The sequence below is a fragment of the Mustela nivalis genome (genome assembly GCF_964662115.1).
Source record: "Mustela nivalis genome assembly, chromosome: 8".
In the NCBI taxonomy this organism is placed as follows: domain Eukaryota; kingdom Metazoa; phylum Chordata; class Mammalia; order Carnivora; family Mustelidae; genus Mustela; species Mustela nivalis.
Genome location: NC_139027.1, coordinates 62,203,589 through 62,227,833, shown reverse-complemented (window position 1 = coordinate 62,227,833; position 24,245 = coordinate 62,203,589). Strand labels below are relative to the sequence as shown.

Below are 24,245 nucleotides of genomic sequence, written 5' to 3'. Positions count from 1 at the left end.
TCAGATGATAAGGAAAGAATGGATTCTAAAATAATGAGAAAATGCTAAAAAATATTCTATGTCTAAACATTTGACCATTTAGATAAAATGGGCCAATTACTTGAAAAATGAATACAAAAACTCACTTAAGAAGAAACTATATAGCTAGAATATCCCTGTGTCAATTAACGAAAATTCTTCATTAAGAACTTTCCAGCAAAGAGAAGTCTGGTACCAAATGGCTCTACTGATAAAGCATACCAAATATTTCAGAAAAAAATAATACAAATTTTGTAGAGTCTTCCACAATTTCACAAAAAATGCATGAGAAGGGAACATTTTCCAACTCATTTTATGAGGCAGTACCCCCATATAAAAAGCTAGACAAAAATAATACAAGAAATAAAAAAACTGTCAACCAATGTATTACACAGAAGTATTCAACAAAATATTAGCAAAAAAAAAAAAAAGAAAGAAAATTTCAGCAATCCATAAAAGAATAATAATACATCATGACCTTGTGAGGTTTAGTTCATGAGTGCAAGGCTTATTCAACATTCAAAAGTCAATCCATGTGATTCACAACAATGAACTAAAAAAGAAAATACGATTATTTCAATCGATTAAGAAAAACAAAATTCAGAATCCAATTTCCTGATGACAATGATATTGAGGATCATTTCATATGTTTATTTGCAATCTGTATAATTTCTTTGGTGAGCTGAGTGTTCAGATCTTTTAACTGGGTCTTTTTCTTATTATTGAGTTGTAAGCGTTCTTTGTATAATTTGGATACAATTCCTTTATCAGATATGCGTTTTGCAAATATTTTCTCCTGGTCTATGATACTTGTCATTGCATTCTTTTGATGTGGTCTTTGGCGGAGCAGACAATTTTAATTCTAACAAGGTAAAATTTATGCTTTTAGTGGCATATCTAAAACCTGATCACACATAAATTGTCTCTAATTTTTTTCCCTAGGAATTGTACAGTATTGTGTTTTATATTTAGTCCTATGACCCATTTTGAGTTAATTTTTATAAAAGTGTAAGGTCTGTTTCTAGATTTATTTGCATGAATTTAGGAAATTCATGAATTCAACTTTTTTGCATATGGACATCCAATTTTTAGATTCCACATATAAGTGAGATCATGTAGTGTTTTGTTTTGTTTTCTTTCTTTCTTTCTGTGTCTGGCTTATTTCACTGTGTCTGGCATAACACATTCCAGGTTCATCCATGTTGTTGCAAATGAATAATAATCTGTTGTGTATATACATATATATCCATCCCATATTTTCTTTATTTGTCAGCAACAGAAGTAATTTCCTTATCTTGGCTATAGTGAATAATGCTTGATGAACATAGGAGTGCAGATATATCTTTGAGATCTTGATTTCAATTCTTTTGGATATATACCTAAAAGTGGAATTGCTGAATCATATTGTAGTTATATTTTTAGTTTTTTGAGGAATTTCCATACTGTTTTCTATAGTGGCCATACCAATTTACATGCCCACTCACAGTGTCCAAGAGTTATCCTTTCTCTACTTCCTAACACTTGCTATCTTTCAAATAATAGACATCCTAACAGGTATAAAGTGATAACTTATGGCTCTGATTTACATTTCTCTTATGATCAGTGATGGAAACCAAGCTTTTTTTTTTTTTTTTTTTAAAGATCTTATTTATTTGACACAGAGGGGTGGGGGAGAGAGCAAGCAAGCAGGGGGAGCAGCAGGCAGGGTTGAGAAGCAGGCTCCCTGCTGAGCAAGGACCCAAAGTGGGGCTCGATCCCAGGGTCCTGGGACCATGACCTGAGCTGAAGGCACCCAATTAACACCGACTGAGCCATCCAGGCACCCTGCAAGCTTTTTTTTCCCCTTAAATATGTATTTATTTATTTGAGAGAGGGCACATGCATTTGGGAGGATGGGCAGAGGGAGAAAATCTTCAAGCAGACCTCTCACTGAGTGAGGAGAGCCTGACACCGGGCTCCACAAGGAGCTCCATCTCATAACCCATGAGATCATGACCTGAACCAAAACCAAGAGCAGGATGCGTAACCAACTGAGCCACCCAAGTGTCCCAGGAATGCTTTATACCTGTTGGTCATATGCATATCTACTTTGGAAGAATGTCTATTCAGATCCTTTCACCAATTTTTTTAAATCAGGTTGTTTGTTTGGTTTGTTTTTTCCCCCAATTGACTTGTATGAGTTCCTTATATATTTTGGACATTAATTATTAGGTATATAGTTTGCAAATATTTTCTCTCAATTCATAGAATGCCTTTTTTTATTTTGTTGATCATTTCTTTTTCTGTACAGAAACTTTTCAGTTTAATGTAGTCCTACTTTATTTTTGCTTCTTGTTTTTTGTTGCCTGAGCTTCTGGTATCTCTAAGATATCTAAGAAATCACTGGGAGACCGGTGTCAAGGAGCTTTCTTCATATGTTTTCTTCTAGGAGTTTTACAGTTTCAGGTGTTATATTTGTCTTTAACCCATTTTGAGTTGATTAGTGTACTTGGTTTAAGGTATAGATCCAATTTCATTCTTCTGTATATGGATGTCCAGTTTTCCCAATTCCATTTACTGAAAAGATTATCATTGGCCCATTGTGTATTCTTAGTGCCCATATTGAAAATTAGTTGATTGTATATGCTTTGGTTTATTTTGGGGCTCTCTATTTTGTCATCCTATTGGTCTATGTGTCTATGCTAGTACCATACTGTTTGATTACTATACTTTATAATATAATTTGAATTCAGGAAATGTGATACTTCCACCTCTATTCTTTCTTAAGGTTGGTTTGGCTATTTGGGTTCTTTTGTGGTTCCATAATAATTTCAAAATTGCTTTTTCCACTTCTTCAAAAATGCCATCAGAATTTTAACAGGGATTGTATTGACTCTGCATATCAGTTTGCTAGCATTTTATTAAGTATTTTTGTATCTTTGTTCATCAGAGATGTTGGCCTGTAGTTTTCTTTTAGGTGGTGTCTTTGTTTGGTTTAGGTATCAGGGTGATGCTAGCTTCATAAAATTAGTTTAAGAGTATTCCCTCTACTTCCATTCTCTGGAAGCATTTGAGAGGATTAGATCAATTTTTCTTTGAATGTTTGGTAGAATTCATCCGTGAAGCCATCTGAACCAGATGAGCTTTTCTTTTTTGTGGAGATTTTTATTACTTCAATCTTATTTATGAGTGGTGTATTTGGGGTTTTCTGGTTCTTCTAGATTCAGTGTTGGTTACTTGTGTGCTTCTAGAAATTTGTCCATTTCTTCTAGGTTATCCAGTTTGTTTGCAAATCATTACTCTAATAGTCCTTTGTAATCCTTTTTGTTTCTGAGACATCCGTTGTAATGTCTCCTTTTTCATTTCTGATATAATTTATCAGAATCTTCTCTCTTTTTTCTTAGTCTAACTAAACGTTTGCTGATTTTATTTAAAAAAAAAAGTTTTGTTGGTTTGTTTTTTTCTATTGTGTTTTCATTCTCTGCTTTATTTTATCTCTGATATTTATTGTCTCCTTCCTTTGGGTTTAGTTTGTTGTTCTTTTTCTAGTTCCTGAGGTATTAAGTTAGGTTGAGATCTTTCTTCCTTTTAAGGCAGGCTTTATTGAAAGGTAGCATATCAAAATATGGCACAGCATGAACATAATCTATTGTTCCTTCCCCTTGTAGTAAGAAGGAAAGTATGAAACACGATTTGACAATCATTTGTTTAGAGGAGTGCAATTAATGGCTTTAAATATGCAAAACCTAGAAATAGGGACTTGGTGCCCAAAAGGTCTTTTGAAGCTAGACAGTTTATCAGGATAGGCCTTCAAAATGGGGGTCAGAGATAAAAAGAATTTTGATGCAAATCCTCAATATCAAAGCAAGGAGTACCTGAGGTTGATTATTTAATGGCCACAAATACCTCCAATTTCAGTATGTACAACTTTTTGTGGTGTAGCATTGACAAATCTCCCACCCAGTGGCAGAATCTCCTTCTTGACCTCTTTGAATATGAACCGGCCTTGTGGCCTATTTTGCCCAATAAAATGGGGCAGACATGACTTTGTGTACGTTCTGGAGCTTTGTCCTTAACAAGGCCATATTGTTTCCATGGTCACCTTTCTGCCATAGAAGGAAATCCATCTTGCCTACTGGAGGGGAAGAGACCACATGAAGAAGAACCAAGAGGCTCCAGACAAAATTCTTAGAGTTTTCAACCCAGCCAACACTCCAGCTAAATGCAATTTTGTGAGTGGATCTAGGCTAACCCAGCAGGGAAACCATCCAGCTAACCCACTGACTATGAGAAACAACTGCTGTTCCAAAATACTATGTTTTAAGGTTATTTGTTATACAACAAAAGACAACCGATAGAATACAGTAAAACAGAAATATTTATGTTTTGAGGTTTAACAAACAATGCGTAAGCCCACTATGAGCTCTGAAATCCTGTTTCCTAAGCCCTGAGGGCTTAGAAATTGGATAATTGAATACAATTTGGTTAGGTGAATAGAAGAAAGGAAGGTGTTGCAGGCAGGTAGAACAGCATGTGCACAGGCAAGAGACAGGACAGGGCACAAAAAGCTCCTTCTTTTGTGCATTTTTCTTCTCAGAAGTAGTTCTGTGTTCCTCTCCAAATCTTCCAAGATTTTCTTCTATAGGAGATATATTTAGTGTGTTCATTTCAGAAAGTAGAATTAGATTGTAAGTTCTTAGGGGCAGAGAAATAAAAAGGAACCCAACAGTCGGTGAGTGTTTGTTTCTATGTATTAGGAATTTGATATTGATTAATCTCATTTAATCATCAAAACATCCCTGTGCCACAGTTTTTTTTTTTTTTTTCTATCTCAGAGTAGAAGAAACTAAAGCTCAAAGAGATTAAGTAACTTACCGAAGTTCACTGCATTAGTAAGTGGAATCATTTTGTTTGTTTCTATTCCAAAATCATATAATTTCCATAACCATTACCTCCCAGACTCTGTAAGCAATGCTTGTTTATTTCCTAGAACAATCCAGGCACTCCAAAATGTCTCTAAGATGGAATTCAGAGTAGGGTATCGTATATGACAGGACTTTCATTGATCTTTTACTCTAGTGATATTAATAGTTTCTTGTGCACAGCCCACTTCCGTTATGTGTCCATTAATTCACAACTCGGCCATTTTTTAATTCATTTAACAAACAGGTATTGAGCACTTCGTAAGTACCAGCTTTCTAGGCACTAGGAACACCGGGGTGAGGGGAAACACATACACACTCATATGCACTCTCACTCACAAAGTCTCTGACTCCTGAATGGTAAATTTTGGTCATTTCTTTGTCTTCACCAGAGATATCATGGGTAGTAGCATACACCCTTTTATCACTAAGTTGGCTTCTCACTCAATTGTTTCTATCTTTGCTTGGCCTCCGGACAAAACAATGCGGGTAAATAACATATTCCAGTCTCTTTGTTTCTCTTCGATGAATAATGGAGTACCCCTTCCTAAAAGGGGAAGCAGACTTTACTAAAAACTCCTCATTTATTTTTAGGGATCACAGTGACTAGAACATATATTTGTTACCTGTAAAACACTTACACGGAGGCTGGATGGAATGATTTAAACTCATCTTAAAAATTCAGTTATTCTATAACATATATCAAAGCCCTTGGAACTGAAACTTAACTGAAATGTGCATCTAAGTCAGACCACAGTCTCCTGAAGTTTTCTATGGCAAGTTTGTCAAAAGTTGGAGAGTGTCATTTATTCCCAGCTGTTTCTAAGGTTCCCAACTTCCACCCCCCATACGTCGTCTGAGATTCTTGGCTGAGAGAGCTGTTTGTTTCCTTATTTAGCAAAAACTAGCACAGCTCTACTTAGCAGAGGGACAAGCTGGAATTTGCAAGTCTCTGCGATATCACCCAGGCAATTGCCAAGTTGTCACAGGTGTACACGACAAGAGCAGTGGGAAGAGTGAGCGGCGGACTGGTGTGGACCTGGATGCTGGGGCCCCATCCAAAATGTTCCACACTTCTTCCCTCGTGTGTTAGAGAAAAGCTGCCTTCAGTGACAGGCAGAGGTGGGGTTGGGTGGGGGGTGCGGGTCCTACTTGCAGTTTACAAGACATTTTGAGTCAGCAATTATAAGCAGAACTGTTGACAGAGAGTTGCTCGATTATCAAGCCACAAAGGAAAGAATGGCAAGAGTAACTCGAAAAAGAAATAAACCCAAACCGGTGAGTTTTCTGAAAAGCAGAGAATAAAACTGCGAGATTAGTTTTATTTTTAAAAGCTGCTGAGTTGGTCTCACTTCTTTGCTAACTTAGTCTCTTGATGTTTTTCCCCCTCAAGACTTGAATACCTGATCTGAACCGAAGGGGAAACGCAGAGGCTCATCTTACCGGCAGGTGGACAGGTGGCCGAACAGGTATGGCATTTCTGTTTCAGGTCAGCTTCATAGGGGACTTAATTGAATAATATCACCTCTCACTTTTTTTCTCTTCCCCCTCATTGATCAAGCTGCTTTTGAGAAAAGTGATACTTTGCATATCTGGCTAAGTGCTGTTAACAGCCTCTGCCTGCGGTTTGTTAAAATTAAAAAAAAAAAAAAAAAGTGTGATCTTGCCGGAGAAGTAATTTGCTTCTCTCCAACCAATGATGGCTTGTACTTTATGCAAATTGGTATCTAGGGACAACAAATCCCATTTAATACATATGCATAGTTCATAAAAAAAACGACGTGAGAGAAAGAGGAAAAAAGATAAAGCAACGAGTCAGCAAAAGAACAGGTTCCGAGGAAATTTATTGTCCCAAATTGGACATTTGTAACAGATGATGTGAACAAGTGTTAACTTTGTTTTCAGCGCTCTTCACGCACATTCACTAGACATCACACAGATTATGTTTTAAGGATCTGAACTGTAATAAAAAAAAGTGTCTATGGGCTTTAGAGTGTTGTGTTCCATATGGTTAGGGAAGTACGGAGTTACTGCGACAAGCATCTTGTGAAGCTCATTACGCGCGGTGGTGTTAGATGCGAATTGCCGCGCATAGCTATAGGGTACGTACATGACATCCCACAGTCAGCAGATAGCAACTGGAAATGAAAGATATGAAGGCACAGAGTACAGCTTCAGGGAACATGTTAGACAAAACATCTGCTGGTATCAGAACACTGCATTATCAGATCATTGTGGCCATGAATTTTTTATAAAGACACTTTTTTTTTTCTCCCCAAACCGCAACTTTGAAAGTGACATTTTGTGCAAAAAGTTTTTGATTGAAGTGTGATGTCAGGAGGAAGTCCGGTGCTGTGATTCATTGTGGAGAGGGCCCACCCACGTCGATGGCCCGAGGAAAGTCCTTTTTGCAAAATGGGGCAGTATCTGCTAGCAAAGTCCATGCTGTAGTCCATGTACACGAGAACACACAAACAAGAAAGTCTTCCTGCAAACACGATGGCAGCAAACTGGCCTTTAGTACCACTCAGTTTGTGGAGCGGTCCATATTCTAGACATCCACTTAACACTCTCATTTCTCCTGTGGACAGTGTCAGTCACCAGCTTCCATTAAGCAAGGAGGCCATATTCCATCAACTCACCTCTTGTGCTCTACTTGTTAATGGCAGCCATTAATGAGCCTTTTCGTGTCTCCAGAAATCTTGCCATTTCTGCCCAAGAGGGCTCTTGCAAGGCGTTCCTTCATTGCAGGAAACATGCATGGATGAAAAACCAGTCAAGCTCTGATCTTTGGGAGTGTGTGGTGTGTACATTAGTGCTCCACAGTCCTTAGGAGAGGTTAAGATGCTGGCTTGAAGAGAGGGAAGGAGTGAGGAGATGGTGCTCACCTTGAGAAAGGTCACAGGTCCTGATATTTAGGTCCCATTACAGGATGTCACATAATTCATCTTGGGAGATAATTAAGTGCTTCTAAAAGCATGGTGACTTATGGAAGAACCAGACTATCCACAGCCATGTTTCTATTAATGTGGCTCTGAGACATGGAATGATTTCACTGATTCAGACCAGCCAGGCCAGAGGGTGAAGGGATAAACATATTTCTCTTGAAAGATCTAATGCAAAAGAGCAGTTAGAGAAAAAAGAGTTCAAAGACAAGTAGCAGGGCCATGAAATGGATTCTAGAGAACTCAGAGGAAGTATTTTCCTCTACTGGTCGATCTTCAGTTTAACCTTCTCTTCAGTAAACTTCTGGATTCCTCTTTCAGCCCATTGGAGTACTGGCATGCGGGATGAGATCAGAACGTGAGGTTGGGAAACCCTTGAGAGTCAGAATACATTCATTTATGGCCATAGATGTGCAGGAACATCTGTACAAGAATTGGCAATAGTTCCAGATATGAAAGAGAAATGTAAAAGATCCTCATGAATGAGTACACCCTAACTAGGGAAGCCTACAATTCACAGTTCCGCCACCAAGCATTCCATGCATTCCCTCCTCTCCTCCTTTTTCTCTTCCTTATTCCCTTCTTTCTTTCTGTTTCTCTCTTAGCAAAGGCAAGATGGGAAAGAGGGTTTCTTTATCCTTCATAATTCTTGTTCTGTGCTGCCCTGTAGAAAAGATATTGATACAGAGAAATATTCTCTGGGAAAGGGATCTGGTTCTCTACCATTCCCTGTGACAGCTTGGAGGAACCATCTATCTAACATAGGAGGGCCTGAGAAATCATTCATTCATCTCTTCAATAAGTATTTCTTGAGCACCAGTTACTGTGAGTGACTTTTGCTAAAACAACTAAATTATTTATGTCTACATTCATTTTGTAAAAACATTAGTAAAAACTTAGTAACCCTCAGAACAAAAGAGGAACAAAGAAAGTAGCCCCAATTCTGTCTTTATCTTGAGAACATGTGCTGTTCTGACTATATCTGGCGGTTGGGTTTTTTTGATGTTTAAGGATATGGGGAAGACAAAGTCCCAGGGGTCACCATAAGTGCGAAATATAATATAAGGCACTTCTGCATACAACTCCAAAGTATACGTACCCAGTGTAATATAAAGCCCAAGTAAACACATCCCAATGACCAGGCCATCACCAGCCCACAATCCTTGCCAAAGGAAGACAAATAAAACTGCATATCTGTAGACTCTGCATGGGATGCTGGAGGGTATCTTCTCTTAAAATTAATAACCATGATCCAGTTATGACGTGGTTATGTCAATAAAAACTCATACTACATGGGGTGTCAAACACATGTACACACATGTATGCACACATGCACTCATGCATACATTCATGAAGAATTTGGTAAAAATCCCAGGCTGGTGGCAGAAATGGGACAGTTGTTTTTTTTTTTTTTTTTCTAGTGGAACCCATATTTAATATAGGCCTTCAGAAATCCCTACAAATAAAGCTTCAAGAAATATGTACGAAATGCACAAGACAAGATACTGTGAGTGAGAATCATTCAAATTGTGGGCAACATAATCAGATAAAGAATTCAGTAAATAATTGGAAATCAAATATAAAACAAAAATGTGTCATCAAATTCTAAGAAAGCAAAGAAAGACTGAAATTATTTTTAAAAATGTAAAGATTATAAAATGTGAAAGTGTATTTGAACAAGAAGCAAACAGAACTTCTAGAAAAAGACATATAACTCAACAGGTAGGTTTAAATTCGATTAGATATAAAGAGAAACTTGGGGGCTGGAAGATATCTCTGAAGAGAAGCAGAGATGTAAAGTATTTAAAAAGTTGAATCAATATAGGGGAATACAAAGTTCTAATATACGTTTAATTAAGTATCCAAAAGGAGGAGGAGAGAAGGAGACTGAGGTAATATTCAAAAGAATAGTGCTTAAGAATTTTTCAGAAGTTATTTTTTAAAAAATACCAATTCTCAGATTCATGAAGCTAAATGAATCCTAACCATAAAAATAAGTACCTAGACACATGAAAGTGCAGACCATGAAACACATAAACGTACTAAAGTACCAAGAAAAAACATTAGAACCTTCAATTTCCGATGCACTGACAGCTAGCTTCTCAACGGTGACAAGGAAAGCCAGAACACAGTGTGATAACATCTTCAGCGTGCTCAGAGAAAACAACTGCCAACCAAAATTGCATGTTAATCAAGTACTTCTCTTTTTTCTTAGCTTTATTGAGATATAATTGATGTATAAGGTTGTGTAAGTTTAAGGTGTACAATGTGATGATTTGATATATGTATATATTGTGAAATGATTGCAACAATAAGGTTTTTTAACACATCCATCACCTTACATAGTTACAGTTTTTATGTTGAGAACTTTTAAGATGGACTCTGTTAGCAACTTTCAAAAATGCAGTAGAGTATAATTTACTACAGCTATTATGCTGAATGTTACATCTCCAGGCCTTAGTCATCTTATTACTTATAACTTTGACCACCCTCACCCATTCCTCCAACACACTCCCTGCCTGTCTCTGGCAAAAACCAATCTACTCTCTTTCTGTGAGTTTGGGTGTTTTAGATTCCATATGTAGGTGATATCATACAGTATATGTCTTTCTCTGTGACTTATTTCACTTACCATAATGCCCTCAATGTCCAGCCATGTTGTCACAAAGACTAACATTTCTTCTTTTTAATGGATGAATAGTATGCCATTATGCAAATATGCTACATTTTCTTTATTCACACATCCACTGATGCACACTTAGGTTGTTTCCTTTTTGTTTCTGTAGATTTGCCAATTCTGGACATCATTAAAAAGACTTTTTTCAGGGCACATGAGTGGCTCAGTGGGTTAAAGCCTCTGCTTTCAGCTCAGGTCATGATCCCAGAATCCTGGGATCAAGCCCCGCATTGGGCTCTCTGCTCAGCAGGGAGCCTGAACTCTCTCTCTGCCTTCTTCTCTGCCTACTTATGATCTCTGTCTGTCAAATAAATAAATAAAATATTTAAAAAAATTTTTTTTCAATATATGGTGTTTTGTGAATAATTCATTTCAGCATATGATGCTTTTGAAGTTCATGCATGTTGTAGTATATATTACTACTATTTATATTGCCAAATTTAAATCTGGTACTCCAATGAATCCCACTGGATGTACCAGATTTCATTTATATGTTCACCAGTTGATGAACATTTGAGTTGTTTCCACTTTTGAACCATTACAAGTAATGCTACTAAGGACATTTGTATAAAATATGTTGTGGACATAGTTTCATTTTTCTTAGGTATATGCCAAGGCAGGTGTATAGAGAATTTTTAGGGCTTGGAGATTTAATGGGAATTTTGGAACTTGAGATTCCTTAGGGAGGGACTAAAGAATTACGAGCTATTTAATAACAAGAAATATTTTGGAACACCTGGGTGGCTCAGTGGGTTAAGCCTCTGCCTTCGGCTCAGGTCATGATCTCAGGGTCCTGGGATCCAGCCCCGCATCAGGCTCTCTGTTCAGCAGGGAGGCTACTTCCCCCTCTCTCTCTGCCTGCCTCTCTGCCTACTTGTGATCTCTGTCGGTCAAATAAATAAATAAAATCTAAAAAAAAAAAAAAAAAGAAATATTTTGAGGATATATAAGAAGACATCAGATGAATTACTTGGGTTATACTGTAACTCTCTGTTTAATGTTTTGAGGAACTCCTGTTCTCCAAAGCAGCTGCATCATTTCATAGTCAGTATATTCAGGAGTATATGAGGGTTCCAAATTCCCCCCATCCTCAATACTTGTTACTGTATGTCATTTTTATTAACAACCATTCAGGTGAATATGAAATAGTATCTCGTAGTGGTTTTGATTTGCCATTTCCCTAATGACTAATGATGTTGAGCATATTTTCATGTGTTTATTGGCCATTCATATATTTTCTTTGGATAAATGATTATTCAAATCCTTTGCCTATTTTGTCATTGGGTTGCCTTTCTATTATTGGCTTGTAAGCATCAATTATATATTCTGTATACAAGTCTCTTATCAGGTACATTATTTACAACTATTTTCTCGCAGTATGTAGGTTACCTTCTCACTTTCTTGATGGTGTTCTCTGAAGCAAAAAAATTTTAATTCTGAGGAAGTTCCACTTGTCAGTCTTCTCTTTTATAATTTGTGGATTTGGTATCATAGGTAAGGTATCATAGCTAATAATAAAATAGCATATAATCGCTTAATCCAACATCATAAAAGTCACTTCTATATTTTCTTCTAAGGGTTTTATAGTTTTAGCTCTTGTATTAGGTCTATGATCCATAATGAGTTAATTTTTCTATATGGCATGATGTAGGGAGTCCAAATTTATTCTTTGGCATGTAGCTATCCATTTGTCCTAGAGATAAACTTTTCTTTCTATTTACTTTTTTATTTGAACCATGTGAATGTATTCAGAAAAATATTTGGGTAGGTGAAAAAGATAACAATTCTATTCACAAAGCAAAATAGAATAAAATCATTATTCTGTCACTGTCATTGAAGAATAGATATGATCTGGTCTTCAAGAAGCAGGTTTCATTTTATCCTTTTTTTTTTTTTTTAATTCCCCAGGCTTTCCATTAAAGGAAGGGTTATCTAATAATGTAATTTTTGAAAATAGCTTACAATATATATGTGCAATAGAATACTCTTAGTAAGTTAAGAAGAAAAAAGGAGATGTTTCTACATGCATACATATGGAAAGCCTCTAGAATACATCATGATAAAAGTAAGTTGTAGAAAAGTGTTTATATCATGCCAACATTTGTGTGAAAAAATATATAATACATGCATGAAATGTATAGAATATTTATGTAGGGATCTATCCAGAATGATAGTCAAGAAACTGACAAAATGCATGCCCAGATAGAGTAATAGGTGGCCAAGGAGTAAAGAGAGAGATGACAACTATTAGCTCAGTGTTATTTTGTATCTTGTGACTTTTGAACAATGCATATGTCTTAGATATTTAAAACTTAATAAAAGTTAATAAAATTGCCTTATTAATTTACTTAATTTTAATGGAGAACATCTTTCCAGGTTTCCTCTGAGATACTGATCATAGAACTCTAAAATATTTCCTATCAAATGGTATGAGTAGGGCTTCCTGAATGGCCCAGTGGGTTAAAGCCTCTGCCTTCAGATCAGTCATGATCCTAGGGTCCTGAGATCAAGCCTCGCATTAGGCTCTCTGCTCAACTGGGAGCCGGCTTCCCCATCCTCCCAACCCTGCCTGCCTCTGTGCCTACTTATGGTCTCTTTCTGTCAAATAAATAAATAAAATCTTTAAAAAAAAGTATGACTATACAAATGATGCCGAAAAAGTTTTCAATTCAAATTGCCGGAATATTCCAACATTTCAGCGAGAGACCACTCAGTACTGAGCAATGTTCAAAAAATACCCAAAGGGAACATATACTGTTGTTAAAGAGAATTTGGTGCATTAGCAAACACTTATTCACAAATCTCAAGACATTCAAATAAACAAACAAAAACCTTGCCTTGCATTTTGAGAGATGTATAATTTTACACGGCAGGTAGCAAACTCCTACAGGCCAAGGAGTCATAAAGCACATTCTTCATTGAGAAGACATTAGGTAAAATTATGGCTTCAGTGAAAGAAAGATATGGAAGTGTGAGAGAGTACTTTCTAACATTTATTTGAGGCTAATTACAGAGAGGAAAACAATTTACTCCCAATATTATGCTTCTCAACTATCACCCTCCCTTTAGCTAGCAAGTTTGACGGACCCACTGATCTGTTCTACCATGACATCCCCTGATGCTCTCAAACCAGTTTAGAGATGGTGTCAATGCTCCCTCAAAAATGGCCATTACATATTGGGGAAATTCTCCCCAATAATTCTCTCTAGTATACCTTCTGCTCCTCTCTCTCTTTCTTCTTCTTCTGGAATCCCAATTATTCTAATGTTGTTTCGTCTTATGGTGTCACTTATCTCTCGAATTCTCCCCTCGTGGTCCAGTAGCTGTTTGTCCCTCTTTTGCTCAGCTTCTTTATTCTCTGTCATTTGGTCTTCTATATCACTAATTCTTTCTTCTGCCTCATTTATCCTAGCAGTGAGAGCCTCCATTTTTGATTGCACCTCATTAATAGCTTTTTTGATTTCAACTTATAAAAAATAAAAAATTATATTAAAAAAATGGCCATTTCAAATGATGCTCCTGTTACTTTTCCAGAAGAAAAACGTGTATATTCCCACATGTTTATTATAATGCCTTGACTGCCCCCAGGAATTTTAGTATCTGACTTACTGTATGTTGAGAACCACTATTTGCTAGCCCAGATTTTATTTTTAAGTTTATTAAAAATAAAGATAAAAGCTTGATGTGAGCAAAGCATACTTGGCTGTAAAAGTCCAGATGCTCCTACTTTGGACATTCTGAAGTCTTATTATTAATTTGCTCCAAAATCCAGAAATGCCCGTATATTACAGTGGACACCTAACATCAAATTGGTTCATTCTTTTCAGTCGAAAGCCAGGGTTTCTCTACTGCAAAGTGTAGGAACTTAGGTGCACCTTAATTCTAAAAAGTCAAAAAAATTTACAAATGAAGTTACCTCCTTGTTAAGGTCCATGATTGGGAACAAAGAGATGGCCTTTTTACATATTACTCACCCCACTGCTGAGTCTGTCCATCTACAGACTGTGATGATGATGTCACCAAGACAAAGGAGTGCATTTAGTCTAAAAAGCCAACTTGAAAAGACATTGAAAGGTTGGAATTATGTATGGCAGAAGACAATTATGCAAGCTAAATGATTCTTTAATTAATAATGAGATCCATCACAGGCTAAAGAGAAAGACTTACAGGATGGAAAGCTTTGTGATTTACTCAGTGTGTGTCCATATGTGCCTGCAGTGTATATATTTGGGATATGAATGATACATGCACAGTGTTCGTACCATGGCATCTGAAACTACATGCTTGTTGTCTCAGCTCATGACTCATTTATACACTGAGTGGGTGAATATCTAGAATGTAAGAATTGTCTCTTAAGACATAGAATGCATTGCCTGGCTCCTGGAGCCATATGGTTTATTATTAGAAAAAAATTTGAATTTCATTGATTCATAATCTAGGTTCCCTTATTTTCAAAATATAAGTAGTTGCTTTATACTGGCCATATTTAAAACTTGTAAATGTTAAATCAAAACATGAATGTGCATAAATCTCTTCATGTATGTAAAGTCATACTAATGTATCGGTGTAAATGCATAAACTAACAAAATAGTATTTATTCAACTTTAAATGTTTCCCAGTCTCTGGATGAACAACTGCTTTAACCAGTTATATTTGCTTCCAAATGTGTTCAGTATGACTCCCTGTTCACCCTCCTCCCTTCCTCCTAGAAGCCAGCAAGGGTGGGATATAAGGAAAATGGGGAGAGAGAGCTCTGACCCAAACCGCTGTAGCTTTACTAGGGGCAAAGTTTCATTTATGTCTTGTTTTTTTCCAAACAAAGTATTGGTTAATTGAACATAATAAACAAACAAATAAACAAACAAAAAAGTGTTCTATGGCTCTAAATCATCTTAAAACTACCATTAAAAGGAATCTGAAACAAAACTAAAGTGTCCTCTTATGCCATACACACAAAAAATTTGACATAACCCATGCTATATAGAACTACAGAAAAGAAATCTTTGGACAATTTTTTTTTTTAAAGATTTTATTTAGTTTTCAGAGGGAGAGAGAGGGAGAGAGCAAGTACAGGCAGACAGAATGGCAGGCAGAGGCAGAGGGAGAAGCAGGCTCCCTGCTGAGCAAGGAGCCCGATGTGGGACTTGATCCCAGGACGTTGGGATCATGACCCGAGCCGAAGGCCACTGCTTAACCAACTGAGCCACCCAGGCATCCCAAATCTTTGGACAATTTAAAAAATATTTTTCTTATTAAAATAAAGCCGATATAAGAAAAACATTGGCATATTTAAAATATAATAAACTTCTACATAGCACAGAACAACACTTTTTTCTTTTTTTAAAAGCAGGCTCCATGCCCAGCATGGAACCCAGCATGGGCCTTGAACTCATGACCCTGAGATGAAGACCTGAGGTGAGGTCAAGAGTTGGACATCTAACCAACACCCAAGCACTCCAAAATAACAATTTAATGGGAAGTTAAAGGAAAAACACTCACCCAGAAGAAATATTTTAACATTCGTGATAAATAACAGATTACTATCCATCATAAATAAAGACCTCTTAAACATGTATTCAAGTGCAAGTAAATAGATTTAAAACAACAAAAGATGTTAAAAAGAAATTCACCACAGAATGTATATGGTCAATAAACACAAAACACTAAACTCACTAATAACTAGGTAAAATAAAAATTTTTAAAATATATATTGTTTCTACTCTATCGGATAGAATATATATATATATAACAGATTTTCTAGTGTCAAGTGTTCTTAAGCTTTGGGGAAAATAACCAATATTTAAGGACTTTGAGGTTACATGAGTACTAACAGTGCTTTTGGAGGACAAAAGAGCAATATCTTTTTTACTTTTGAAATATGCACATGCATTTATGCATCAATTCACTTCTAGTTATATATCCTTGAAATACATCTCTGTGTCATTCATTTATTTATTTGTTTCCTTACTTGTTCATTATTTTTGTGGTGGTTTTAAAACATATCTGCAAGTTCTTTGACAGTTCTTCCTTTAAAAAGTGAACTCTAATTCCCCTTCCCTTGAATGTTGGCCAGACTTTGTAACTTGCTTCTAACCAAAAATATGTGGTAGTAGGAGGAGTGATGTCAGGAGTATTGCAGAATAGTGATTTTCAGCCCTTGTCCCCAACCATATATGGACACAATACCTTCATGAGATTTCTAGATCTAGTTAGAAAGTTGAAATAGCCCAGAAAAGCACAAAACTGAGAACAGCTGCATTAAGATAGTTAACAGGAGCATTTTTTCTTTACCAGCATCATCCCTTTCGTTAAGCCATGATAAGCCCACAGTTAACTTCATACTCAATGGTGGAAAGCTGAAAGCTTTTCCTCTAAGATCAAGAATGGGACAAGGATGCCCAGTCTCACCACTTTTATTCAACATAGTACTAAAGTGTCAGCTAGGGTGATTAGGCAAGAAAAATAAATAGAAAATAAAGAGGAAGAAGTAAAATTATTTCTGTTTGCAGATGACATGATCTTATTAGAGAAAAAAATAGAGACTCCACTAAAAAACAGATCCAGTACATGAATTCAGTAAAGTCGCAGGATATAAAGTTAACTTAAAACAATCAATTGCATTTCTATACCGTGACAACAAACTATCTAGAAAGGAAAGTAAGAAAGCAATCTCTTTTTCAGTAGCATCAAAAAGCAAAATGCTTAGAAATAAACTTAACCAAGGAGGTGAAAAACTTGTACACTGAAAACTACAAAAACACCGATGAAAGAAATTAAAGAAGACACAAATCACTGGAAAGACATTTCCTATTCATAAACTGGAAGACTTAATATTGTTAAATTTTTCAAAAAACCCAAAGCAATCTACAGATTCAATTCAATCCCCATCAAAATCCCAACCATATTTTTATAAACATAGAAAAAAAAAAAAAAAAAACAACAACCAATCCTATAGTTCGTATAGAAGCACAAGGTCCAGAGTAGCCAAACTGACCTTGAGTAAGAACAAAGCTGGAGGCATCATACTTTCTGATTTCAAAATATACTACAAATCTGCAATAACTGAGAAAAGTATATATGGCATTGGCATAAAGACCAGTGGAATGGAATAAAGAGGCCAGAAATAAACCCATGAGTATATGGTCAACAGTTATATGCGAGGGATGCCAAAAATACACAATAGGACAAAAAAAAAAAAAACAAAAAAACCACACACACAATGGGGAAGAACAGTCTTTTCAACAAATGGTGTTGGGAAAACTTGATATCCATATACAAAAAAATTGACACTGTACCTCTATTTTACACCAAACCAAAAAAAAAAAAAAAACTCAATTCATAATAGATTAAAGACTTAAACATAAGATCTGAATTTATAAAACTCCTAGAAGTAAACACAAAAGAAAAGTTCCCTGATGTTGGTCTTGGCAATGATTTCTTGGATATGACAACCAAGCACAGGCAATAAAAGCTAAAACAGACAGGTGGAACTATATCAAACTAAAAAGCTTCTGCAGAGCAAACAATCAAACGAATGAAAAGACAACCCACAGAATGGGAAACAGTATTTATTTACAAACCACATACCTCAAAAGGAATTAATGTCTAAAATATATAAGAAAGTCCTACACCTCAATAGCAAAAAGAAAAAAACAAAAACAAATAACCCAATTAAAAATGAATGAAGAACTAGAATAAAAATTTTTCCATAGAAGACACACAAATGGCCAGCAGATATATGAAAAGGTGCTCAACGTCACTAATCATCAGAGAAATGCAAATCAAAACCACATGAGATAATCACCTCACACCTGCTAGGATGGCTATTATCAAAAAACCAAAAGTTAGTTAAGTGTTCATAAGGATGCAAAGGAAAGGGAACCCTTGTACACTTTTGGTGGAAATATAAAATGGTGAAACTGGCATGAAAAACAGTATGGAGGTTCTTTAAAAAATTACAGATAGAACTACCATATGATCCAGCAATTCTACCTTTGTGTATATATTCAAAAGAATATAAATTGGGATCTTGCGGAGATATCTGCATTCTCATTTGCATTCGTTGCAGCATTATTCCCAATAGCCAAGAATGAAAATTGCTCAAGTGCTATCAACAGGTGAATGAACTTAAAAAATGTGGACTATACATACAATAGAGTCTTTTTTAGCTTAAAGTTTTTATTTAAATTCCAGTTAGCTAATGTACAGTGTAATATTAGTTTCAGGAGTAGAATTTAGTGATTCATCACTTTACATACAACACCCAGTGCTCATCATAACCAGTATTCTCCTTAATATCCATCACCCATTTAACACGCCCCCATCCATTCCAGCAACCCTCAGCTTGTTTCCAATAGTTAAGAGTCTGTTTTATGGTTTACCTCTCTTTTTTTCCCTCTATGTTCATCTGTTTTGCTTCTTAAATTCCACATATGAGAAAAATTGTATGGTATTTTTCTTTCTCTGACTTATTTTGCTTAGCAGAATACTCCCTAACTCCATCCACATAGTTGCAAATGGCAAGATTTAATTCTTTTGTATACCTGAGTAATATCCCATAATAAATATTTACATATATATGTATATCTCATATAATAATATCCCATATAATATACACACATATGGTATATACATATATATATATATAATACCTATACATATACCTATATATACAGGTATATGTATATATACTTCCTTTTCTTTATCCATTTATCAGTATATGGACATTTGGGCTTTTTCCATAATTTGACTATTCTTGATAATTCTGTGATAAATGTAAGTGTGAGAGTGTTCCCTTTTCTCCATATCCTTGACAATACTGCTATTTCCTTTATTGTTAATATTAGCCATTCTGACAGGTGAGAGAGGTGATACCTCATTATAGTTTCGATTTGTATTTTCCTGATGATGAATGACGTTGAGCATCTTTTCAGGTCTGTTAGCCATCTGTATGTCTTCTTTGGAAAAATTTCTTTTCATGTCTTCTACCCATTCTTTAACTGGGTAATTTGGCTTTTGGGTGTTGAATTTGATAAGTTATTTACATATTTTAGATACCAACCCTTTATCAGATATGTCACTTTCCAATACCTTCTCCCATTCTGAAGGTTGCCTTTTAGTTTTGCTGATTGTTTCTTTCTCTGTGCAGAAGATTTTTATCCTGATGAAGTCCCAGTAGTTCATTTTGTTTTTGTTTCCCTCACCCTGAAGATGTATCTAGTAAGAAGTTGCCATGGCCAATGTCAAAGAGGTTACTGCCTGTGCTTTCCTCTAGGAATTTGATAGTTTCCTGTCTCACACTTAGGCCTTTCATCCATTTGGAATTTGGTTTTGTTTATGGTGTAAGAAAGTGGACCAGTTTCATTCTTTTGTATGTAGTTGTCCAGTTTTCTCAACATTATTTGTTGGAGAGACTATTTTTATCCCACTGAATATTCTTTCTTGCTTTGTTGGAGATTAGTTGACCATGTAGTTATGGGTCCATTTCTGGGTTTTCTATTCTATTCCATTGATCTATGCGTTTGTTTTTGTGCCAGTACCATACTGTCTTGATCTCTACAGCTTTGCAATATAACTTGAAGTCTGGATTTGTGATGCCTCCAGCTTTGGTTTTCTTTTTCAAGATTGCTTTGGCTGTTTGGGATGTTCTGTGGTTCCATACAAATTTTAGGATTGTTTGTTTTAGTACTGTATTTTGATAGGGCTTGCTTTAGATGAGTAGATTGCTTTCAGTAGTACAGACATTTTAATATTTGTTCTTTCAATCTACAAACAAGGAATGTTTTTCCATTTCTTTGTGTCATCTTCAATTCTTTCACAAGAGTTTTATAGTTTTTTGAGTATAGAATTTTTACTTCTTTGTAATGACACACTGGACAAGATGAACTTAACAGATATATGCAGAACATTGCATTCTAAAGTAGCAGAATACACATTTTATTCAAGTGCACATGGGACATTTTCTAGAATAGATCATTTATCATATCACAAATCAGATCTCAACAGGTACAAAAGGATTGAGATCATGTCATGCATATTTTCCAATCATAGCACTATGAAACCTAAAGTCAATCACAAGAAAAAATTTGGAAAGACCACAAATACATGGAGGCTAAAGAACACCCTACTATAGAATGATTGGATCAACTAGAAAACTAAAGAAGAAATTTAAAAATACACAGAAACAAATAAAAAACAAGATGGCCCAAAACCTTTGGGATGCAGAAAAGCAGTTAAGAGAGAAGTACATAGCAATATAGCCCTACCTCAAGAAGCAAGAAAAATCTCAGACACACAACATAATCTTATACCCAAAGGAGCTAGAAAAAGAACAGATGAAGCCTAAATCCAGCAGAAGGGAAATAGTAAAGCTTGGAGGAAAAATAAATGATACAGAAACAAACAAACAAAACCCCAGTAGAACAGGATCAATGAGGTTGTGCCTGGGTGGCTCAGTTGGTTAAGAATCTGCCTTTGGCTCCGGTCATGATCTCAAGGGCCTGGGATCAAGTCCTGCATCCTGCTCCCTCTGCCTCTCCTCCCTCCCCTTGTATTCTCTCTCTCAAATATACAAAATCCTTTAAAAAAAAAAAAAAAGAGAAACAACGTATTAATGAAACCAGGAGCTGCTTCTTCAAAAAAAAATAATAAAATTGATAACCCCCTAGCTAGACTTATCAAAAAAAGAAAGGACCCAAATATAATCACTAATGAGAAGAGGAGAAGTCACAAGTAACACCACAGATATACAAACAACTATAACAGATTACTACAAAAAATTATATGCCAACAAATAGGGCATTCTGGAAGAAATGGATAAATTCCTAGAAACATACAAACTACCAAAACTGAAACAGGAAGAAATAGAAAACTAGAACAGACTGATAAACAGAAAAGAAATTTAATCAATAATCAAAAACCTCCCAATAAACAAAAATGGCTTCACAGGGGAATTCTATAAAACATTTAAAGAAGAATTAGTATCTATTTTTCTCAAACTATTCTGAGAAATAGGAATGGAAAGACAACTCATTCTCATTCTATGAGGTCAGCATTATCCTGACCCCAAAATCAGACAAAGATCCCACTAAAAAAGGGAACTATAAGACAATATTCCTGATGAATATGGATGTAAAAATTCTCAATAATATTAGCAAATTGAATCCAATAGCACATTAAAAGAATCATTCACCATGATCAAGTGGGATTTATTCCTGGGTTGCAAAGATGGTTCAATAGATGCAAATCAATCAACATGATATACTACATTAATAAAAGAAAGGGTAGGAACTATATGATCTTCTCAGTAGATGCAGAAAAAGCATTTGACAAAGCATGGCATCCATTCTTGATTAAAACCATTAACAAAGTAAAGATAGAGGGAACATACCTCATCATAAAGGCCATCACTAAAACCCACAGCTAACATCCTCCTCAATGGGGAAAAACTGAGTTCTTCCTCTATGTTCAGGAACAAGATGGGGATGTCTACTCTCACCACTGTTATTTAATGTAATACTGGAAGTCCTAGGCTCAGCAATCAGAAAACAAAACAAAAAATAAATAAAAGGCATGAAATTGGTGAGGAAGAAGTCAAATTTCCACTATGTGCAGGGGGATGATATTCTATATAAAATACCTGAAAGACTCCAGAAAAAAAACTGCTAGAACTGGGGCACCTGGATGGCTCAGTGGGTTAAGCCTCTGCCTTCGGCTCAGGCCATGGTCTCAGGGTCCTGGGATAGAGCCCCGCATTGGGCTCTCTGCTCAGCAGGGAGCCTGCTTCCCCCTCTCTCTCTTCCTGCCTCTCTGCCTACTTGTCATCTCTCTCTCTGAAATAAATAAATAATACCTTTAAAAAAATTGCTAGAACTGATACATGAATTCAGTAAGCTTGCAGGATACAAAATCAATGAACAAGTCTGTCACATTTCTATACTTCCAATAATGAAGCAGCAGACAGAGAAATCAAGGAATCGATCCCATTTATAATTGCACCAAAACTATAAGGTACCTTGGAATAAACCTACAATAGAATATTATTCAGCTTTTAAAAAGAAGAAAATCCTACTCTTTCCAACAAATGGATGAACCTGGAAGACATTATGCTAAGTGGAAAAAAAAACACTTACAAATATTGTAAGATTCCACTTATATGATGTAGCCAAAATACTCAGATTCATGGAAGCAGAGAACAGAATGATGGCTGTCATGGTCCAGGGACAGAAAATGGGGAGGTATTCAATGGGTATAAACCACAATGAGATACCACCTTACTCCAGTTAGAATGGCTAAAATTAACAAGACAGGAAACAACAAATGTTTGCAAGGATGTATAGAAAGGGGAACTTCTTACACTATTGGTGGGAATGCAAGCTGGTACAGCCACTCTGAAAAACAGTAAGAAGTTTCCTCAACAAATTAAAAATAGAGCTACCCCACAATCCAGCAATTGCACTCCTAGCATTTACCTCAAAGATACATATGTAGTGAAGAGAAGGGGCACCTATACCCCAATGTTCACAGCAGCAATGTCCACAATAGCCAAACTGTAGAAGGAGCCAAATAGTCCTTCAACAGATGAATGGATAAAGAAGTTTGGACTGTCACTGCCTTCTAGTCTCAGGTGCCTGATCCCTCCCAGGACCCAAGGCCCAAGTGGGGGATGATGAAGAGTCCAGGTTGAGCCCCAGCTGAGTTGTGAGCTCACACTCTAGTCTCCCAGGTCCACCCTACCTAAAGAAATTGAGTGGTGTATTGGCCCCAAGTAAAAGCACAGTGTATGTATCCAACTTGCCCTCTTCCCTGACCAACAATGACTCATACCGGATATTTTCCAAGTATGGCAAATTGTAAAGGGTACTATAATGAAAGATAAAGATACCAGGAAGAGTAAAGGGGTTGCATTGATTTTATTTTTGGATACTCTGCACAAAACTGTACCAGAGCAATAAAAAACAGTTATTTGGTAGAGTGATAAAAGCAGGCATTGCTATCAACAATGGAAGAACAGCTGAGTTCATTCGAAGACAAAACTACTTTGAGAAATCTAAGTGTTATGAATGTGGGGCAAGTGGACACTTAAGTTCTGCCTGCCCTAAAAATATTGGAAAACGGGAACCTCCAAAGAAGAAAGAGAAGAAGAAGAAAAAAAAAAAAAGAAAGAAAGAAAGGAAGAAAGAAAGAAAGAAAGAAAGAAAGAAAGAAAGAAAGAAAGAAAGAAAGAAAGAAAATTCCTGCACCAGAAGAAGAAATTGAAGAAGTAGAAGAAAGTAAAGATGAAGGGGAAGATCCTGCTCTTGAGAGTCTTAGGCAGGCCATACCTTTCCAGCAAGCCGAAACTAAAGAAGAACAAAAAAAATGGAAACCCAGTTCGGGGGTCCCTCAACATCAGATGATTCAAGATGCCCAAAGATAAAGAAAAGCATGTATTTCAGTGATGAGGAAGAACTGGGTGATTAAAATTGTATTTATCATGTAAATATCATTAAATTTTTTTAAATCTTGGGGTACCATGTTCAGTTGAAATTAAAGATTACTTTTAGAATTTGAGCATAAAAAACACTTAGTACCAAATAAGTTTTTACTATAAAGTAGGTTCTCAGGAAATTGAAAATAATTTTAAAGTATCATGTTTCTATCTTGTCTTAGCAGAGTAACAAAAATGAAGATTTGCTAGTAACCTTGAGAACAGTTCATTTGAAT

General features: G+C 36.0%; 1 pseudogene across 1 annotated transcript in view; it reads left to right on the top strand.

Moving 5' to 3' along the window:
* LOC309870629 (zinc finger CCHC-type and RNA-binding motif-containing protein 1-like) overlaps window positions 1–24,002 on the top strand; it is a 36,826-nt pseudogene extending 12,824 nt beyond the window's left edge. Inside the window, exons 5-7 of the transcript in view lie at window positions 6,935–7,021; window positions 23,258–23,684; window positions 23,761–24,002. The product of the transcript in view is annotated as a zinc finger CCHC-type and RNA-binding motif-containing protein 1-like (transcript). The remainder of the gene's footprint in view (window positions 1–6,934; window positions 7,022–23,257; window positions 23,685–23,760) is intronic.
* Window positions 24,003–24,245: the final 243 nt, after the last annotated feature.